This window comes from Oryctolagus cuniculus, chromosome 3 (genome assembly GCF_964237555.1).
Source record: "Oryctolagus cuniculus chromosome 3, mOryCun1.1, whole genome shotgun sequence".
Lineage (NCBI taxonomy): Eukaryota > Metazoa > Chordata > Mammalia > Lagomorpha > Leporidae > Oryctolagus > Oryctolagus cuniculus.
The window spans coordinates 83451884-83475110 of record NC_091434.1 but is presented as its reverse complement, the minus strand read 5'-3'; the positions used below and the strand labels follow the sequence as shown (position 1 = coordinate 83475110).

At 40.5% G+C, this 23227-nt stretch overlaps 1 protein-coding gene across 30 annotated transcripts in view; it reads left to right on the top strand.

Annotated features, from left to right (window-relative positions):
• The window catches only part of PKP4 (plakophilin 4), a 255756-nt gene that overhangs the window by 90031 nt on the left and 142498 nt on the right, over positions 1-23227 (top strand). The window lies entirely within an intron of this gene.

The window sequence follows — 23227 nt, the reverse complement described above, 5'->3', positions numbered from 1 at the left end:
CAAGTGTCTAGATAGCAAGCACAGATTATTGTTACCAATTTTTAATTATAATTCATGATTATTGAGTATCAATGTGGATGGCAATGACTAAGCAATTTGCATGTACTGCCTCATTTAATCCCTCCAACAATTGCGTAAGTAAGTTTGTTGCTATTATTGTCCCCATTTTACAGGTACAGAAACAGATTCAGTTTATGAAACCCAAGACTACCACATTATAAATACCGTCATACAGAGCAGAAGCCTTTGTTCCTAGAATGGGATCTACTACCTAATAGATACAATTGTTATTCACTGGATGAGTAAACTTGAACATTTGGTTAGGGTCCAGGGATTGCTGTCTGACCCAGAAGTCTACAGCTTAAACTTCATTTTCCTGCTCTACTGCTCCCTGAATTGGCCCTGTGTTAGATAAGAGAATTAAATGGATATGGAAGATATGATCCCAGTCCTCTAGATGCATAATCGAATAAAGATCCCTAAAACCTTAAAAGAATATACTGTGAACAGAATATCCTACATTAGCAGAACATCGCGGAGCGTGTGGTTCTAAGCTTTAGCCTAGGAGTTGAGGTGGCTAGACCCTAAAGCGATCAGCTTTGTTGTCAATTGCTGCATTCATTGGTCTTCAGGTTTTGCAGCTATAACAATGAGATATCAAAATACCTTGGCTTCAACAAATGGAAGTACATTCTCTGTCATGAAGCCATCCAGAGAGCAGTAGTGCAGAGCTAGCCAGGAGCTTTGCTGCGCAGCTGCCATCTGTGAGCTAGAAGCACTCCCAGTTCTCATCAGTTCCTCAGCCAGCAGTTAGGGGTAAAGAACCATTGGAGCATACACATTTCTTTGGGATAGCAGGGCTGAAAGTGGCTTGTTGCTCACATGTGTAGAACTCAGTCCTGCACCTCAGCAGGCTGCCCAAGAGCTAGGAATTGCAGGATCCAGTGAGCAGCCATGTGCTCAGCTAACATGATCACAATCAACAGTTTTTGCCACAGTTTGCTGGGAAATATGGGTGCCCTGGTCCCTGACCTTGTTGCTGTCTGCTCCCGTTTCTACTTGCCTGGTTAGTATCTAAGGGTGATCCCCTAAAGCACTGGAGTCAGAATCATTACTCAGATGTTTGTTTCCCTACTTAGTGTTTGCAGTAAAGGGGTGATATGGGGGATAGAATATAATTATATTTCCTTTTGTAGCAAAGCATTTGTTTAAGCCATAAAACACTAATTTTTGAATCCTGTATTACTTAAATTTTTAAAAAATCATGTCGAACTTTTGAAGCTATTTCCACCTTATAGAACAGTGATGGAATTTGCTAAATATTCCTAGTATGAGTAATTACTGTTGCTGTGAGATCATAAATGTTTTGTTTCTATTTCTTTACTTCTCAACGCCTGCATTTGGAAAAACTGTTGCACTACTTGAGGGTTTTAAATTTATGTTTATAATATCATCAGGTTTCTCCCTGGAGAACTCACAATCTCAAGCTAAGCATGTTGAACACTCATTTTTCCTTCACTGCCTGAAAACTTTTTCCTTTACAGTTCACAATTGGAAATGAGGAAATTTCAATACATAATCTCAATGAAAATATTAATTTTATGAGGACAAGTGTTCTTATCTCAAACATTTTGATCCAAAAGAGTATGAAATCATCTTTTTCAGCTTTATATTCTTTGTACCTAGTAGAGTGCCCAGCATGTGATTAGTATTTGTTGACTGAATCATATTTAGCTTTTCAAATTCAAGTAATAAAATACTTAAATTATTTTAAATATAACCACTGCCTCCGGTATACTCAATACTTTCACTTACGGCACCCACACCTGCATGTAAGCCCACTTTTGTGCATGCACACAGGTGCAGAGTTCAGGCTCCTGGACACGTCAGTTCTTTGAAGCATAGTAAGTTATACCAGAAATGTCTGAATGACTATTAAGATCCTGTATTTTGCTCCTTCAGCCCTCATCTTGAACCTTATTCATGTTATTTTAAATATGCAAGTTGTTTATCTTTGTGTTTTTTGCAGAATTTGGTTAAGAGGTGAGGCTAAGAGAGGACCAGAAACCAAAGGACAGGGAAGAGAAGGTATGAAATCAGAGTTAGAAGGAGCTGCTGGTGACAATGTCTAGGAGGAGATAGAACAATTGAAAGGCAAACCAGTGACCAGTAGTGTCCCCATGGAGTGTTTGTAGTGGTGCTCCGGATCCTCAACAAAAGTGTGTTTTACATATTCTAAGTAATTTCAGAAAAAATGTAAAACTTTCTTAGTATTTGAAATTAGAGAACAAATTCACATTTGAAGGATAGACTGGATGTACAGAAATTTTCTCAAAGATGACAGAGAAATGGAAAGTTATTAAATAGTATAAAGGATCAACAAGGTAGCAAGTGTTAAAGAAGGAATGCATTAAAATATCATGACTAATTTGAGAAAGCAGCACTGAGTTTTTAGTTATCTGTACCCAGAGAGTCAATGCGGAATTTTGTTGTGAGAATAGTTCGTGTTTACTGAGCAGTTACTTTGGGCATCACTGTACAAGTGATAACAGTTTACCTATAATACTCCATCACCCAGCAGTTTAGGATTAAGAGACTTATCTCCTTGGTGTAAATATGTTAAGAGCTGTGGGTGGCCACTCAACTTTTAAGTGAGTAGCAGGAATTCTCTCCATGGGGCCACCCTGTACTACCCCGCCCCACCACCCCCAGTCACTGCGCTTATGTTCTTGCAAGGGTTCACTAGATCCATGCTCAGTTGAAGCAAACCCATTTCCTGACTCTTAAGTCTATGGCACCCATGCAGTGTTTCCAAGCCTCAGTCTATCTGTTGCACAATGTAGATAAGCAAACAACAGTCAACCAATTACTCTTAAGAGTATTATGAATCAGGCTGGCACCGTGGCTCACTTGGTTAATCCTCTGCCTGTGGCGCCGGCATCCCATATGGGCACCGGGTTCTAGTCCCGGTTGCTCCTCTTGCAGTCCAGCTCTCTGCTGTGGCCTGGGAAGGCAGTGGAGGATGGCCCAAGTGCTTGGGCCCCTGCACCCACATGGGAGACCAGGAAGAAGCACCTGGCTCCTGGCTTTGGATCGGTGTAGCTCCGGCCGTTGCGGCCATTTGGGGAATGAACCAATGGAAGGAAGACACTCTCTCTCTCTCTCTCTCTCTCTCTCTCTAACTCTGTAAAATGAATAAATTAATTAATTAATTAATAAAGAGTATTATGAATCCCATGAGAATAAAAGTATTTAGAAGTCCAAAATTTATGTAAAAATGATTGGTATGATATCCTTACAATCAGCAAAATGAGAGTAAAAGTTATTTCCATTTTATATTTGGGGTCCATTGTAATATGATATTATTCACTAAGAAATAAGGATTAATTTATACTTCCAGTATTGTTAAGTTAGATCACTCTCCCCTTGTACTTTCTGCCTCACCTCCTTCCTCATCCTGGAGCTCCACAAGAAAAGTCCCTACTGTGTTGTATTTGTTCCACTCCACTGTTATTTAGGCTGCATAAAGAAGATAGAGTAGTGAATTTGTTTTGTACACTGATTGGTGAGTGTGCTGTGACTGGAACGTGCCACCAGAATGCCTGTATATACATTGTTTCTGCACTGCTGTTCCGACTCATCTCCTGCCCATAGAGTCAGCACTGCTGGATGAGTCCACCTTTATCACGTCAGGACTTCAGGCAGCCAGAGGCTAGAGAGACTTCTCTACTTGTGGGTGAAAAGAGGGAGCATTAGCACTGAAGTGAAAGTTAGGGAAGCTGAGGCTTAATGAATGAGGCGGCACTTCCCCATCTGGAACCTGGCAACCACAAAGGCCTCTTTGTGCACAGGCTGAGGATCTGGTTCCATTTCCCGCGTGTGGGTGCACGGTGCCATAGGGCACCCGGGGATCTATCACTTGCAGTCTTCAGAGTGTGAAAGAGAGCAGGCCTGCCCTGGGCCTGGGTCCTTCCACATTTGTTGTGGAGCCACTGACACCTGGGCATTCCCTCTGATGAGTTGCTGTTAGCTCAGGAGGAAGCCTTGGGTCGATTGACCCTCTGGGAACTCCGCTTCCTCACCAGGCATCTGGACCTCCCTCCTCTCCCTTTGACAGCTGTTTCCTTGTGCCTGTCCCTCAGCTTGGTCCTTTTTGCCCTTTCTGTGTCCCCAACAGCAGAAGTGTCTCTTGCTACTTGGTCCAAGAATGGAAGGTAGAGTTGAATTTTTAAAAGTTGTGAGATACGAGTAAGTGTGTTCTTCAGAATTAGAAACTGCTGAAGGGCAAGGGCCTTTTATTGCAGAGAACTAATAAAACCTAAGTGCAGCCTAGTGCTTTTCATGAACCAGAGGAATCTTTATGGGATAGAAAAAGTTGGAAGAAAGTAGCATTTTCCTAATAATATTTGCACTCAGTTCATATTTTATAATTATTTAAACCTACTAATAGTTTTTAGTTATTACTAGTGACTAACTGTAGATATATATATATGTGTGTATTTGTATATAAAATATCTGCATATTTACTCCCTGGGGATCATGTCATCCTGGATTCAAACTTGGTACTATAGTTTTTCTTAATTGTAAACCTATGAAGACATGTCACAAGGGCATTGCATCGTTTAATTAGTTTAATATTATAGAAACTCTTTGAAGGTAAAATCTCTACATAAATTCCAAGAAATATGATTGCTTTCTTCATGTAATTCTCAGGGCTGAATTTCTCTAGTATCTAGTTTCTTTCATAATCAAACAAAGATTTATATATACTACTTCTGACAGTATTCCTAAATTAGAAGCATATTTTTGGGTAAGATAGATCCTGAATTATTCTTGCTGTTTTGAATCTTGAAGAAAATGAAGTGTAAATTCAGTTTACAGTGATATTTCTTCAGTCAGCTCTACCTGTAATACATTTTGACATTTGAATACTGCCTATCAAATTTAGCATTAGACTGTCAGATTACTTCTTAAATGTATACTGAATCTGTGTCACTATTCTGGGTTTTATTTGAACTGAATTTTGTTTAAGTAGAGAAGAGACTTCTGTGTGATACATTTTAAATGGTATTAAATAAAATGAGTAAGAAAGATTTCAAATATTAATCTTTTTAGATTCCTTTGCCATAGGAAGTGCCTTCCCCAATTTATTTATCATAGTTTTCTTTGTTCAAGCATCATTATTTTCGGATTTCTGGTTTATTTCCTTTGCATGATTTGCAGAGCTACCTCTTCTATAACTGTGCTCATAGAAGCCTGCAAATAGGAAATGCTCAGGGCAAGATGGTTAGATGGAAAAACAGTAGTCACTGTGTATTTGTACCTGATGCTTTGGCATCTTCCTGTACTAAGTAGTCACCCACTTTTGGAGTTTGGTTGCCCTTCTCAGAATATCCCCCCCCCCCCCAACAAAGTAAAACTTTGGCTGGGAGAAGCAGCAGTGAGGTCGTCTGCCAGTGAATACCGCAGCGGATGGTCCAGGTAAGGTGTCAAACTCAAGCTCATTTCACTTTGAGAGAAAGATTGTCTTGCATGCTGTGCAGCTCATAGAATAGATCAGAATAGATCTGAATAGATAGAAGCACTGAGGTGAGCCCAAAGATTACAGATACAGAGCAGGGGAATGAGGCCCCAAGCATGGCCCAAATCACTGACATGTCAAAGATCAGAGAGGAGAAGGTAAAAGAGTAGTTGGATTAAAAAAGTAGAAAGATAGACTATGTTACAGAACTTTTGAAAAGCCACTCATTCTATCACTGGACACTGAGTAATTTTAAAAAAGGCACTTTACTTGCTAGCCTCCAGCACCCTGCTGACCAGGTAGCCAAGTGACAGCACGGCGTGGCAGTTCAGAGTGACCTCAGGAGTCTGACCGGTCTGGCTGGGACTTTGAACTCATTCTTAAGTGATAAGTGTTAAATCAGGGTAGTAACTTATGTAGCAAGTATGTTTTAATAACTTTATTAATAGAAACTATTCAGAAAGAGCAAATTTGTATTCTTTTGAGTGCTTGGAAGGAAAAAAATGCAGACCAACAGAGGAAAGAATAACCCTGAAATATATCTTAGTCTATGTGATATATTTAGTATTCCTCTTACACCCAAATCATCAGAGAAATTACAAGAAAATTACAAAGCAGTATCACTCATGAACAGATATATGCAAAAATCTTTAAACAACCCATTACCAATTCTGATCAAACAATACATAAAAAATTCACCATTACCAAGTGTGGTTCATCCCAATACAAGTTTGGATAAACGTTTGAAAAATAAACAGAGGTTGGTGTTGTGGCATAGATTAATCCTCCTCCTGCAGTACTGACATCCCATAAGGGTGCTGATTTGTGTCTGGCTGCTCCTCTTCCAATCCATCTCTCTGCTATGACCTGGCTCAAGTCCTTGGGCCCCTGCACCTATATGGGAGACCCAGAGAAGCTCCCAGCTCTGGCCATTGAGGCCATTTAGTGAGTGAACCAGCAGATGGAAGACCTCTCTGTCTTTCTCTCCTTCTGTGTCTATAAGTCTGTATCTCTAATAAAAATAAAATCTTTTAAAAAAATCTCAACTAGGAGTCAGCACACTATTGTCTACAATCTAAATTCAATTCAACAGCTGTTTCTTCATGACTTGTGACCGAAGATAATTTTTACTTTTTTTTTCTTGCTAGTTCCAGCATAAGATGGTTCAACCATGTTGAAAAAGTTTTTCAATTACTTAAACTCAAACACATACTTACCATACAGACCCAGTAGTTCCCTGAGTATAAGCTATGAGTGGATATGAAGATGTGTATCACTAATTGAGAGGATGAATTGTTATATTTATTCTACTCCACAAGAAAAATCACTGATACACACCAAAATTACTCTGTGAAAGAAATCAAACTTTAAAAGCACATACTGCATTATCCTATTGATGTAAAATCTTAGAATAAGCGAACTAACACAAGAAAGCAAATCCATCATTGCCATCGAGAGAGAGAGGAACAGTAGTATCAAGCCCTAAGGCAATTCTAAATATTAGTATGTTTTTAAAAATCATAGTAAGACATGGCTTAATCTAGACTGTGAGTTCCTGCAGAGCACATGCTCTGGGGTAGAGACAGTACCAGCCTGTAGTAAGCACAAAAAAATATTTTTGAGCCAATGCCCGAGAGAAAGATAGAAACATGTTCAGCTGGGAGCAAAGGAACAAAATTCCATGGAGTTTAGTCAGGAAGGCTTAAGGGCCAGAGTTCAAGTCTAGGACAAGGTTGGGTGAAGCTGTTGATATGAAATTTTTATTTAGTTCATCTTAAATTTTATTCTTCAAGATTTATTTATTTATTTGAAAGGCTGAGTTAGAGAGATCTTGCATCCACTGGTTCACTCCCAAATGGCCGCCAACAACGTGGGCTGGGCCAGGCTGAAGCCAGGAGCCAGAAGTTTCTTCCATGTCTAGCACATGAGTGCAGGGGCCCAAGGATGTGGGCCATCTTCCACGAGTCATTAGCAGGGAGCTGGATAAGAAGTGGAGCAGCCAAGACTTGAACCAATGCCCATATGGGATGCTGGCACTGCAGGCCATGGCTCAACCTACTACGCCACAGCACTGGCTCCTTAATTTTTGTTTTGTTTTGTTTTGTTTCTCTCTCTTTTTTTTTTTTTTTTTTTTTTTTTTTTCTGTTAGAGAGCTATGCATGCAGTGTAACCTACATTGGCTGGAATTACAGATAAAGTCTTCTGAATGGCAGATAAGGATTCATATGATTAATTGTCTATGTAGTACTTGGTAAAGAAAATAAACTCAGGAGTATGTTTTGGTGGTTTTAATAAAACCAAGCATGGTTCATCTGTTTGATGACCTGAATAGAAATAACATGTCATGCTTGAGGAGTATTTTAAGATTGGAACTGTTAAATTTATACTTACTTCTGAAGAAACAGAATTAATGGATAAGTAAAACTTTAACCCTGTAGGAAAATGAAATATTTTTATTTTTTTATGTGAACTCTGAAGAAATAGCTTTAGGTAGATTGTACAACTTTATAAATATTAAATCTCCAGGGTTACCAAAAAGGTACTTTTACAAGGGGAGATCATGTTTTGTTCACTTAAAAAAATTTGGGTGTGCTGTTTCATTCTGTTAAAATTTATTAGCAAATTTTTTTTTTTTTTTTTTGGAGTTTTGGGGAATATTCTCAGTGGTCCTGTACCTATGTTCCAGGAAGGGTTGAGTGGTTTGGTTGAATATGGCCCTCCTCCCTTTTCCCTCACATTTCAAATTCTTCTCCCACCTTGTGCTCTTTCAATACTCTGGGGTAGTTAGATAACAATTGCCTATCTGCATTTATTTCTATTTCATCCTCTCTCTCTCTCTCTCTCTCTCTCTCTCTCTCTTTAAGATTTATTTTTATTTATTTGAAAGAGTTACAGAGAGAGAGAGAGAGAGAGACATCTGCTGGGTCACTCCCCAAATGGCTGCAAGTGAACGGCCTAAGTTGAAGCCAGGAGCCGATCCAAAGCTAGGATCCAGGAGATTCCTCTGGGTCTTATGTATGGGTGCAGGGGCTCAAGGACTTGGGCCACCCTCTGCTGCTTTCCCAGGCCATTAGCAGAGAGCTGGATCAGAAGTGGAGCAGCTGGGACTTGAACCAGAGCCCATATAGGATTCTAGTGCTGCAGACCAGGACTTGGCTTTAACCACTTGAGCTACAAGGCCAGGCCCCCCTCCCTTTTTTTAGGTCTAACAACTCATTGGCTTATCTTTTTTGTTATAATAGATATATTTTTAAAAGATTTTATTTATTTGAGAGGTAGAGTTATAGACAGTGAGAAGGAGAGTCAGAGAGAAAGGTCTTCCCTCCATTGGTTCACTCTCCAAATGGCCACAACGACTGGAGCTGCACCAATCCAAAGCCAGGAGCCAGGTGCTTCTTCCTGGTCTCCCATGTGGATGCAGGGGCACAAGCGTTTGGGCCATCTAATACTGCTTTCCCAGGCTGTAGCAAAGAGCTGGATTGGAAGAGGAGCAGCCAGGACTAGAACCAGTGCCCATATGGAATGCCAGCACCACAGGCGGAGGACTAACCTGCACCACGGCACCGCCCCATCATTGGCTTATCTTTGCCTTGTAACTGGACATAGATGTGTCCTTGGAGAAACAAATTAACCCCTGCCCCGATCTTACTAATTTACCTAAAATTGTCCCATGGCTTTTTAACCATTGATGGGTGATTAATAAGTACATAGCAAACCTGGTATTCTGGCAAGACAGACTGCTTCCTGCAGGTGAAGGATCTTTGCAATGGTTCTAGCCTTTCTCCAGGACCATCCCTGCCAGTAAAAGGAAGCAGATCAGGCTTTCTTGTGGTGTGATTGGTATACTGCCTTCTACAGAATCAGCCAGCATGGATAGTTGTGAAAAATTAATGCTAAACTGTGTTGGAGGAAGGATATACCTTTGGCGATCACCATAGTGTAATAATTGTTTTAGGCAAAAATTGCCTGTGGATGCTAAAACTAGTAGGTAAGAAACAGCATATTGGCCGTCACCACGGCTCACTAGGCTAATCCTCCGCCTGCGGTGCCGGCACACCGGGTTCTAGTCCTGGTTGGGGCGCCGGATTCTGTCCCGGTTGCCCCTCTTCCAGGCCAGCTCTCTGCTGTGGCCTGGGAGTGCAGTGGAGGATGGCCCAAGTGCTTGGGCCCTGCACCCGCATGGGAGACCAGGAGAAGCACCAGGCTCCTGCCTTCAGATCAGCTCAGTGCTCTGGCCGCAGCAGCCATTGGAGGGTGAACCGATGGCAAAAGGAATACCTTTCTCTCTGTCTCTCTCTCTCACTGTCCACTCTGCCTGCTAAAAAGAAAAAAGAAAAAGAAACATATTTACCTAGTCTCAAAATTCTTTCCCACAAGACTTTATTAATTACAAAGAGGAAAATATTAGCTTTTCTATAGAGAGAGCTGACACAGATTACCGAAACCAAGTAGTCAATGTTAAAACTAATATTAAGAGGACAACTCAGTCTTTGTGCCTCCTCCCACTTTCTCCTCCCCCTCAGCTGAATCTGTACAGATTAATTTGAATAAGCCAGAATTCAAGTGTGATTGTCTTTCCTCTGGCCTTTTTGGTCATATAAAATGTCCTAACCAGTATCTTTGGACTCTGATTTACAAGATAGAGGAAAAATTTGTTTGCATTTCAGACTTCAGTATTCCATGATATTTCAACACATTTTAACTGGTGAATTTCTGTACCTTGATAACATACAGAAACTTGTGCTGTTGTCTCGCATGATCATTTGCCTTGTTACTTGCTTTTCTGCATAATAGAAAGGGTTTTAAGTTTTTTGAGCAGTGTGAGTTTTTTGGTTCCCAGATGGTAGTTCTAGAAGGTTACACAGTTGCATCAAAGATAGCCATTTACCCATTTATAGGATTTGTTTGGCTAATTTCCTGTACCCCCACCCTCACCCCCAAGACTCCTGGAATATGTGGTTACCACCAACATGTGATCCGTTTCCTGAATGAATTTACGGCACAAACATCAGTGCCCTTGCAGGTGCAGTGGCCAGCATGAGCATCAGGGCAAGCTCCATCCCTGGAAGAGTGGCAGTGAGCAGGTCATCACCTCCGCTCCATGGTGGGCCTACCTGTAATGCACGACGCACACAGCATGACAGGAGACTGCCTCAAACGCCTTCTGGTTTGCTTTGGTAGAATTATATTTTAGCTTTTACAGTGCATTTTTAAAAAATTTGTAATTGAAAATAGGCAGCGTTTTTCTCATTTATAATAAATTAATAAGCAGAGGGAGGAGGTAGAAATTGATTACCCCACATAACCTGGTATTTTAATCTTTCATATTGACCAGTTTGGAAAGAGGTATTAATATTCCAATGTTCATATTTTTAAAGTTCTCTTGATTTAATTACTGTGACTTTGTTGAAGATACACTACCTTATTCTGATAAAAGCATTTTCTTTCCATTTAAATTCTGTAAACCTGAAGGAAAATAATTAAATTGTGAAAATATTTAAGAATATTATATATGATATGGTGGCAAGTTGAGATCTTTTATTTACTTACTCATTTTATTATTTAAGAGGCAGAGAGAGAAAAAGAGAAGGATCCCATCTGCTGGTTTTGTCCGCAAATGCCTGCCTTGACTGGAACTGTGCCTGGGGGAATCTGGGAGCTGGGAGACTAACCCAGGTGTTCTATGTGGATAGCAAGGACCCAGCTAATTGAGTTCTCATCACTGCCTCCCAGGGTCTACATGAGCAGGAAGCTGGAATTAGGACTGGAATCAGGACTCAAGCAGTGTGATATGGACTACAGGCATCCCAACTGGCATCTTAAGTGTCAAGCCAAACCCCCACCCCTGAGATCTTTTAAACGTAAAGCATTTACCAATTTGACAGACTCATGGGGTCTGTCAGCTTTCAGACTCAGTGGACAATTCCGCAACTCTGTTCCAGTGAGGTGCAGAGTTCAATACTACTATTAACACTAATATTCTTTAACTGGATTTTTGACTTTATGCAGAATGTACATTGTGTTTTAGATACTTAACATGTACTATGACTTAAGTTTGCAAAACAAGTACTTTGGGAGGAAGCTTATAAACTGATGGGAAATCAATAAGATACCCTTCAGAGGATTCACAGGTCAGGCAACCTTCCCTTTCAAAGATGCACATAACATAAAAAGCAGATTATGTTGCTTTGCTGCTCGGTTGTACATTTTTGTATAAAATATGACTGTATATTCAGTGTGAGTATGCATGAATCACCAATTTTTAGAATAATATTTTATATAGATAATTACTTAGTTGTCACCCATTCTTTTAAATGTTAAGGATTCTCTAATGTAACTCTGGGTTGCTTTCTAGGCTTGGATGGACAAAAAGCTTTCTCCTTTCTAGTGCTAAAATCCCCATCAGACCTATGGCTTCTGGGTCAACCTCATCAAAACAATTAACATTGATAACAGTTAAATAGTTTGTTTGACTATTACACCTCTATACAGAAATCCTTAGACGTTTCTAGGTTGTTACAGAAAAGTCATTAATCTGTTTAGCATTTCCAGTGCCTTTCTGAATCTTCCTTTCTTTCCTGTAGTAGACAGGACAAGTAAGGGAGCCAGTTTCTTGGCTGAGAAAAAATTTCCATGGTGATTGATCATATTGGCAGGGACTTCACTGTCTGCTGCTCTACCAAATCCCTCCCAGCTGGTATTCATCCTAGTATTTGGTCACCCTTGCACTTCCTTTCTCCAAAGAGTGAAGAGTAGAAACTGAACATTACCAGTGCTTAAAAGAAAGATATCTCGGGCCGGCGCCGCGGCTCACTAGGCTAATCCTCCGCCTAGCGGCGCTGGCACACCGGGTTCTAGTCCCGGTCGGGGCGCCGGATTCTGTCCCGGTTGCCCCTCTTCCAGGCCAGCTCTCTGCTGTGGCCAGGGAGTGCAGTGGAGGATGGCCCAGGTGCTTGGGCCCTGCACCCCATGGGAGACCAGGAAAAGCACCTGGCTCCTGGCTCCTGCCATCGGATCAGCGCGGTGCGCCGGCCGCAACGCGCCGGCCGTGGCGGCCATTGGAGGGTGAACCAACGGCAAAGGAAGACCTTTCTCTCTGTCTCTCTCTCTCACTGTCCACTCTGCCTGTCAAAAAAAAAAAAAAAAAAAAAAGAAAGATATCTCGGGGCAGGCACCATGGCTCACTTGGTTAATCCTCCACCTGTGGCGCTGGCATCCCATATGGGCACCGGGTTCTAGTCCTGGTTGCTCCTCTTCCAGTCCAGTTCTCTGCTGTTGCCTGGGAGGGCAGTGGAAGATGGTCCAAGTGCTTGGGAGACCAGGAGGAAGTACCCGGCTCCTGGCTTCAGATCGGTGCAACGCTGGCTGTAGCGGCCATTTGGGGAGTGAACCAACAGAAGGAAGACCTGTTTCACTGTCTATAACTCTGTCAAATTAAAAAAAAGAAAGAAAGAAAGATAATAGCCATTTATTCACTGTAGCTCCCAAGGGCGTAGAATATTTTCCTGGATCATAAATTGTAGTTCCCTAAAATAGAGGCTTATTTGTTCCTAAAGTTTTGTTTTTTTTTTTTTTAACTTTCTGCAGACATATTTTTTAAATCTTTGCAACTATTTATATTTGCTAATTTACCATTGCTTACTCTACTTAACTCTACTATCAAACTCATTTTAAAATTATGTTTGCAAAGTTAATTATACTTATTTGTAAATGGAAAAATTAGAATAAGTATTTCTCATTAACATAATGGCTTTAGAAAAGTAATTTTGCAGATTTCTATTGCAATATTAAGTAACAAATGGCCACTTGAAAAGAATTACATTTGTTTTTATAGACATGGTGAACTTATAGTAAATTAATATGCTGTGCCTCTCTAGTGTGATTGTGGTGGACAGAAGAATGTTCTCCTCCCCAAGATTTTATTCTAATTCCTGGAGCCTGCAAATGTTACTTATTTTGAAAAGGGATCTTTGTAGATGTTCTTAAAGTTAAGCGTCTTGAGGTGGACAGATTATCCTGGCTTATCCAGGTGAGTTCTGTATGCCATCACAGGTATCTGTAGAGGAGAGAGCCCAAGAGGCATTTGAAACACACAGAGGAGAAGGCAGTGTGAGGAGTGATGTGGCCACAAGCCAAGACATGCCAGCGGTCATCAGAACCTTCAAGGGGCAAAGGGAAGATTATTCCTAACAGCCTCTGGAAGGGGTATATGCCAGTAATATACACCTTGGTTTTAGTACAGTAACCTGTCAAATTTCTAGTCTCAGAACTGTGAGAGAATGAATTTTTGTTCTGATTTGCCAGGTTTGTGGTGATTTGTCATATCAGCCTTACAGTGTTCATACAGAGTGTGGTATCTGAGAGCAGGGTAGTGTTGTAACAAATATGTGGAATTGACTTTGGGATTAGATGACTGGTAGAGGCTGGCAGAATTTTGAGGCACACAATGGAGAAAAGCTTGATTGCTTTAAACAAACTATTTAGAAATGTGAACATTAAAACTGATTCTAATGTGGGTTTACAAGGATAGGAGGACTGTGTAGTTGGAAACTAGAAGAAAGAAAGGCAGTCAGTATTATGTAATGGTAGAAGTCTTGGTGGAATTGTCTCCTGCAGTTGTGGAGAACCTGGACCTGTATGTTTATCAGAGATTTCCAAACACTTAGAGGCAAGTCCTGCTCTCTTCTTGTTGTAAAAGACTTAAAAGGGACATTTCAAGTGAAAACTATGAAAAACACTCAGCCAATCCAGATTCTAAAAGCACTAAAATTAGGAAAGTCACGGTTAGTGCAGAGAAAAGACCAAGATTATATAACCAGATCTGTCGTGTTATCCACCTTAATGGAAATCAGGAATGGAGATGAAATTACCCCGGTTGGATCCACGGAGGACCCTCTTGTTTAATATCAATTATACAAGAGACCCACAAGGTTTTTGAAAATGTTGTATCAGCATAAACAGTGCCAGCTTGAACTGAAAGAGACAGGAAAAGGATGAAATGCTCAAAAACTGCTGGACCTCAGAATTCTACAGGGAGGAAACAGGCTTATGAAAAGCTCCTCAGTTGCAAGTATGTGCTATCCTTGAAGAAAAGTGAAAAAGAAATCTAAAGATAGAGCATTGGGCCCAGAGTATTATGCCAAGTCCTTGCAACCTTGCCCTGACTCCTTCCTTTCTTCAGTTTCCTTCCTTTGGGAATGGAAGTGTCATAACTTTTAGTTTATGCCTGTTCCACTATCATATTTTTTTCACAGATAAACAAGTGGAGAGAAATTTTGCCTTGGGATTAATCATACTCAGAGTCTCCCTGGTACCTAATTTTGATATTTAGATGATGAGATTTATAATTTTGAAATTGTGAGATTTGGCACTTCTTGTTGATATGTAGTGGGATAAGACTTTTGGGAATATTGGGCGGGAATGTGTGTGTTTTGTATGGTGGAGATCAGTATATATGTTTGCCTGCATGTTAGGCAAACTAATGCCTCTTGCCAACTCCACCAAGGTACCAGGTCCTTATCCTTGGTACCTGTAAATGTTACCTTATTTGAGAAAAGGGTCTTTGCAGATATGATAAGTATCTTGAGATGGGGAGATTACCCTGGATTTTGAAGATGAACCTTAAATGCCACAGCAGATGTCCATATGAGAGAGAGAAAGGGAGATTGACACACATACAGGGAAGGCAGTGTGAACTTGCAGGAGGATACTGGAACGATGAAGCCACAAATCAAGGAGTACTGACAGCCACCAGAAGCTGTAAGAGGCAAAAAATTTCCAAAGGGGAACATGATCCTGCCCACACCTTGATTTTTGCCAGGGAAACGGATTTTGGATTTCTTATCTTCAGAACTATGAAATAATAGTTTTGTTGGTTTAAGCCATGTGTATAGTAATTTTTTATAGTGGACATAATACAATAAGAATCCTAAGTTTTTTCTAGGAATCATCAGTGTGTGTAAATAATAGATTCTAGTTTCAGATACTTTTTCTCTTCTGTTAAAAAAACAATTTGTGGGCCGGCGCCGTGGCTCAATAGGCTAATCCTCCACCTTGCGGCGCCGGCACACCGGGTTCTAGTCCCGGTCAGGGCGCCGGATTCTGTCCCGGTTGCCCCTCTTCCAGGCCAGCTCTCTGCTATGGCCAGGGAGTGCAGTGGAGGATGGCCCAGGTGCTTGGGCCCTGCACCCCATGGGAGACCAGGAAAAGCACCTGGATCCTGGCTCCTGCCATCGGATCAGCGCGGTGCGCCGGCTGCAGCGGCGGCCATTGGAGGGTGAACCAACGGCAAAGGAAGACCTTTCTCTCTGTCTCTCTCTCTCACTGTCCACTCTGCCTGTCAAAAAAAAAAAAAAAAAAAAAACAATTTGTAATGTTATTACCTTATTGATTTTACAAGTTTAATATCTGATTTTGATACATATTGCATTATCTTACAATACTTATACATTTTGTGGGGATTCACTGCCAAATTTTCACTGTTTTGGTCAAAATAATTTTTTAAAGATTTATTTATTTATTTATTTATTTGAAAGGCAGAGATGCAGAGAGGTAAAGGCAGAGAGAGAGCAAGAGAGATTGTGTATCCTCTGGTTCACTCCCCAGACGGCTGCAATGGCCTGAGCTGTGCCAATATGAAGCCAGGAGCCAGGAGCCTCCTCCAGGTCTCCCACGCAGGTGCAGGGGCCCAAAGACTTGGGCCATCTTCTATTGCTTTCCCAGGCCACAGCAGAGAGCTTTATCAAAAGTGGAGCAGCTGGGAGTTGAACCAGCATCCATATGGGATACCAGCATTGCAGGTGGTATCTTTACTTGCTATGCCACAGTGCCTGCCCCCAAAATAGTTTTTAACAAACGTTATCTTGATTTATATTTATCCTTGCAGAGCATCAGATATATATATATATATATATGAAAGGTTTTAAGAGACAGTGAAATTATTTCAGTTGTGTTAATCAGCTTTAGTCTTAACACTTAAACTGTTTATAGTTAAACAGAAATACTAGATAATGATTTCAGATTTAAAAACCTGCTGTGTTTCTGGAGTACTAGAAAGAATAGAGCGATGCAGAAAAAATTCTAAAACCATGGTACTTTGGGAGCTTACAGGTGCTTGCGGCTCGGATTCAGATATTCTAATAACTAGAAAATAGCTCATTATCTGACTTTGGTTCCCTTTCCATCTCTCCATAGTCCTTGATCATAATGGACAAAGACAAGTCATGGAACAAGTCAGTCCCCATGTTACCCCTGATAATTTTGAGGGATGCTGTAAAGGAAAAGAATGGAAGTTATGGGAGAGTATTTAGGCAAGCCTACTTGAAATGAGTGTTCAGGTAAGGCCTTTTCAAACAAGTGACATTGAAGCTTGAGCAAGAAGAATGAATACTTTCCCTCTCTTTCCTCACAGTTGCCTCTGTGCTGAGATGGGAAAAGAGCTTAGCATATTCTTTGAACAGAAAAAGAAGGCCCCTGGTATTCTATTGTCAACACATGTCCAAGATCCAATTACTTTTTACCTGTACCACCACCAAGGTTTTCCAACCCAAAATCCCCTTCAATGTAGACTATTATAAGAGACTCTTAGTTCGCCTTGCTTGTGCCTTTACCTGTCCATAAAAAGTCTGTTGTCATCAGAAGGGATACTGTTAAGAACAAAGTCAAATCAGGGGCCCTCTTCCACTCAGGTCTTCTAGTGATGCCCCTAGTCTCAAGAATAGGAGCCAGTGTCTTTTCTGAAGGCTTCCATGAGCTGTCCTGTGATTTCTCTCTGCTCTCCTCTTTCTCCCTTCTTCCTCATTCACTGCTTCAGTCACCCAGGTCTCTTCAGTAAACTCATGCCAGACACATTCCTGACCTTTGCACTTGCTCTTCTCTCTGCCTGAAATGCTCTTCCCCAACTCTGCCTACCTTTATTTCTCACTTCCTTCTGGTCCTGATTCATTTGGTAGTCTTAGCAGGATGTTTTATGGGCACAGTATGGGACACTGAGGTAGACCAGAGTTACTGGCTGTGGCTGATAGGTAGGAACTTTAAGAGTAGGGTTTTGTTTTGACTCCAAAGCCCAGCAACCTGCAGACATCCCCCGATCATACTCTGGTTCATTCCCTTCCAACACTGTGTCAGGCTATGACCATCTGCACCCAGCATGAGTAAGGCCAGTCACACCACGTAATAGGCAACTGCCAACTCATCTCCTGAAGCCTAAGGTGCTCTAAAATCTGGAGTGTGTCAGCCCTACCTGTTGTAGGAACTGAATTGGATAACTGAACTCAACTGTCTACATCCCCTTCTTGATGATGCATAAGTTTCTGTCCTACTTCCAGAGACTGTAAGCACAAAATCTCTTGCTTCACCTTGTCTATTTCCCAGGAGTTCCCCAGGAGTTCATACCCTGTCCATTTATCCTATTAGCTGCCACCCACCACCTCCTATCCTCATCCTTCTCTATTTAATCCTTTGCCCAGGGACTCCTATGCTCTCTGTGCTTCCTCTAACATTCCCCCAGTGTTCTCTGGAATTCCTCCTTTCTGATAACCTCCTAACCTCCTCATATCCTTAACCTCTGCTTAGAGTGATACTTTCCCATCCCTTTCCTCAACAGCAATCTGGCTGTTGGCTGTGGGGACATGTTATTTCCCCTGCAACTCACTTTAGGGGAATCTGGCTATTTTCTTAACCTCTTGGTGTCTGAGGCTCAATAAGTGGGGCCAATATTCTCTTTGTTCCCCAGACATTAAATACTCACCATACACAGTCCCTGTTCTTTGAAGATTCCCATGCCTGATTGTACCACCCCTCTTCCTCATTACTGTCATTCACCAGCCTTCTGGTTACTTGGCTTCACTGCTTGAAAATCAGCTCCCAGCTCATGGCTACGTTCTCCAGTTCAGCACCTGCCACAATCCCTAGGCACTTTCTTTATCTGCCCAGTCAGGCTACCCTGTCTGTAATTGAGCAATCCCTTGACTTTCTCCTCCAGTGTGACCTTTTTCTTTAAGCATTGTATTCTTAGACCACAACTCCTGTCCTTCAGTTCACTTTCTTATTACCCAGAAATAGTTCTTCATCTTCATTGAAAATCCCTATCCGTTGGATTTACCACTTTTTCTATACCTTTGTCAATGCTACTTGTAATGTACAAAACTCACCAGAATACCCTTTCTAGAAAGAAGGTAAAAAAAATGCCAAGTGGCAAAAAAAGCTGGTGTCCACTACATAATACTTGCAAAATTACACATTTCCATTGTATTATGACTTATTATTTGCTAGTTTAGAATAAATAATACTGAATATTATAATTTTATAAATAATTCCAAGGAAGTTGTTTCCTTTTTATTTTTTTTTTATTTTTTTTTGACAGGCAGAGTTAGACTGAGAGAGAGAGAGAGAGAGTTACAGACAGTGAGAGAGAGACAGAGAGAAAGGCCTTCCTTCCGTTGGTTCATTCCCCCTAATGGCCACCACAGCCAGCGCTGCGCTGATCTGAAGCCAGGAGCCAGGTACTTCCTCCTGTTCTCCCATGTGGATGCAGGGACCCAAGTACCTGGGCTATCTTCCACTGCCCTCCCTGGACACATCAGAGAGCTGGACTGGAAGAGGAGCAACCGGGACTAGAACCCGAGTGCTGGTGCCGCAGGCACTGAGTGCCGCAGGCAGAGGATTAGCCAAGTGAGCCACGGCGCCAGCCGTGGAAGTTGTTTCTTCTTAAGAACCATATTTAATGAAACATGAGTACATGTTTTATTTAGTGAGATGATGCTTTTTAATTGTGTTCTAGGTAGTTAAAGAAGCTTCCTAGGCTTCTAAGAAGGCCGAATATAACATCAGCAAAAATGACCTGTTTCAATACCAAGTTACCTGTACAATGCTTATGTAAATTTTAAGTGTTTCTAAAGTAATTAAGGTTTGGGATGCTTCATTCCATTCTTCCCTCTCAGGAAGCTGTCTAATTTGTAAGTGTGAGCCATCTGTCTTCCTGTCCAGCTGGATTTAGGGACACTACCTTTCGTAATAAGCAGGTGTATTTTAAGGAAATGTAAAATAATCTTAAAAACAAAGCAAAATGTAATTAGAAAGCCATGTCTGCTACAGAAATATTGTACCATGCATTACAAATCCATAAATAAATAATATGGATTATATCCACACTACAGGGTATCTCTGTAAAAATAACTTAAAAATGGCTGTATTAAAAATAGCCCACAAAATATGTCTTTGTCCTGTGATTTAAATATTTTTGGAATGTTCTGGTGTCCCCAAATTGACTTATACATAGCTAAATGAGGGAAATGGTGTTAAATGCACTGTTTTTGAAAATTGGAAATGGATGATGATAATTATTCACGCTCACCTGGATTTACCTTGAGTTGATTCCCTGATGACGGCCTTAGGTTTTGCCTGTGTCATGCATATCCTCACCTGGTCTTACTTTTGGACATGACATAATTTGTAGGCTTGCTGAAATTTTACATTATGCAATTCACAGACAAACTTTTTTTTCTCTTCAGCCTGTTTTTGTTTGTTCTCAATATGTCATCCCAACTAAGCTGATATGCCAACTTCAAATAAAATCTAGACTGATGTTGGTTTTTCCATAGCTTATTTTAGCTACTATTGATATAACTCATAATACTTTAAAACTTCTGATCATATTCTAAGAAGAGTGAATTTATATTCTGTCATAATCACAATGCAGGATTAAAGAAATATTTATGATCCAGAACCAAACTTCAGTATTTTCCAGTGATAAAGGATAAGGCTTCAGTTATCACATTACTGTGACTTTGGCAAATTCTGAAATAGTTTAAAGATGTCCCTCTTGTTTTCTAAATAAAAAGGAAATGGGCTACAAACAATTAAACACATCTCAGTGTGAATGTATGTGTGAAAAATATCTTCACACAGGGTAGTTTATTTTGTAAAGTTCCTTCAGTACACTAATGGCTTACAATTTAGTTTAACAGCTCGGTGTGTTGTAATCAAGAGTGTGAATAGGCAATCAAATACTTCTGTGGAATTCTGTTCCCCAAAGCATTCCTGGCAAGCCTGTTGCTATGGTGCAACCTCACCTGGGATTTGTTTAGCTTCTATCTCAATCAGATACATTGACAATAATGAGCTTAAAAACAGAACTCACAGAAATTCCGAATGGAAAAATCCAGACAAATAAATGAAGCAATGTAGCTTTACCTTCTTTTTTACTTGCATTTAAGAGTCCAAGTTTGTGATCTCAAAAGTCTTGAGATTGACTGAAGACATTACTGTCAGACTGTAAAGCAAGTTGAATGTCACAGTAAGCTGGGAACTATGTAGAAGATAATCGTGATGAATTGCAAACTAGATTCTCTACATCTACAGCTGCTTCCCTGGAACTTTGGAATTGGTTGTGTGGTTCAGGCCATCACTATTTTGTAGCATCATCATATTTAGATAATGTCAAAGAAAGGCTTAGGAATCATAATTATTAAACTGAAAGAGATGATCATGTTACAGTAAAATAAATCAATAGAGATCTATGATGGATTACTGAAGCTTTGTATCATGATTAAGAAGTTGTTGTCTTTCTAACTTGAGATAACTTTCTTTGCACACTCTGGAGATCGTGGTATGAAACTGAAAAAGTGATAAATAGCTCTGGGTGTCACATTTTTTTAAAATTTTTTTATTATATTCCAGTTCTATCATTTCCCAGGTGTGTGGTCTTAGATGTTCATGATCTACATATCTAACATAAGACTATCCCTCAGGGGGTAGTTGTCAAATATGAGGTGCCTGGCACATGGAAGACATTCACTGGATGTTGGCTGTACCCATCTTTTAGGATATGCATAGGAAGCTTGGTGAAGAAGGTTCATCGTAAACACCTAATAAACAGCCAACAGTACTGTTATTTCCATGACCTCTTAAATAAGTCTGTGTTAGATCTAGACATATTGAAAACACAGGAGGAAATGTAAGGGAATAAAGTTTGACCTAATGTATCATAAAATAGTTTTAATTATGAATGAGATATAATAGTGAACAGTCATTTTTGTATATTTTGTACAAGGTGTCTGAGACTAGAGTTGTCCTAGTGGCCATTACAATGAGAATGTTGCCAATTTAAAATTAAATCCATCTTAAATATGTGCCATTCTAAAATACTGTGTTATTTAGACAGACTTTGTGTGTGGCTGAGAAAATGCCAAGATTTGCCAAATCATGTTATTTCATCCTCTATTTGCTATTTCTGACATTCATAACAAAATACTATTGCAATGCTTTGTTTTAATTGTCTTATACTAGTTTATTTTGAAAGATAAATGTCACAGATGTATATATTAAAGTGATAATTTAGGTTCAGATTCAAAGAGTATAAAGGGTACAACATATGACCTGTTTACCTTTGCATGTGGAAAGCAATAGACAGGAGATGGAGTTATGATTGGGTTTGAAGAAGATGCCTAGATACAGATAGCTAGCATTTTAGTTGTTTCTTTGAGAGAGATGAAAAGAGGAGGAGGTAAGGAGGGTGGGGGAGAAAGAAAGAGAGAATACACACGTGCTTTACTCCCCAAATGCTTACAATAGCTGGGGGCCAAATCCAGGAGAAAGGAACTCAGTTCTGTTCAGATCTCCCATGTGGGTGGTACGGATCCCATCATTTGAGTCATCTCCACTGTCTCCCAGTTTCTGCATTTGCAGGAAACTGGAATTAGAAGCTAGAGATAGCCTAAGAACGCTGATGTGGAATGTGGGAGTTCCAATAAGTGTTTTAACTACTAAGCCAAGTGCCTGCCCCCAGAATTTCTGAGAGTAAACATTGAGTTTTGTTCTGCACACATTTACCCTGAGATGGTTTGTGTTTGTCACTCAGTAAGAGACAGATTAGATAACAGAACACCTGGATGTTGGTCAGGAAGATCTAAATCGAAGTCGTTGGTATAAGGTCCACCACATCATATTTTTAAATTGAAGTTGTAGGAGGGGCAGTCATGAAGAATCCTTGGATGAGCCTTATGGGATTCAGTCCCTATTCTGTATCCTGTGAGCCATGTGACCAAGGGTAAGTCACTTAACCCCAGTGGTTGCAGCTCTTCTAAATAATAAGTATAAAAGTCCCTACCACATAGGCACAATAAATGAGACTACTGCTTTACTCAATGAGTCTTAAATGCTTAGACTCACAGTGAGACATTGTATATGCTTAATAAATGTTGACTGATACTGTTACTATTCCTGTTGTTGAAATCTAGGAAAAGTTTTGGGAATGAGAAGAACACTGGCAACATGAGTAAACACAAGGGATGTGAGAAGGAACAGCATCCCATGAGGGTGACAGAGTGTAGCCAGAGAAACAGTGGAAGAGGGACCACCCCCCCAAAAAACAATATGATGTCAGTGTAATGGGGGCAGAGGGAGAGAGTGTCAACAAGGAATGGTTCCTCCATGATTTTGAAGGCTACAGCAAGGTCAAAGTAGAAGAGAACAGAAAAGCACCTGTTGGAATCAGCTGACAAAAGATCACTGGTGATTTCAGGTAGAATAGTTAGTGCAGGGTTTAGAGGTGTGGCCAGAAGGCAAAGAGTTAAAGACAAAATGAGATCTGAAGAAGCAGAGAGCCATTAAAGGAAGTTTGCCATGAGAAGGGAAGCAAGAAAAATCCACTTGAAATAAAAGGATTGGGAGTTGGGGCACTGTCATGAGAATGATATGGCTTGGGCT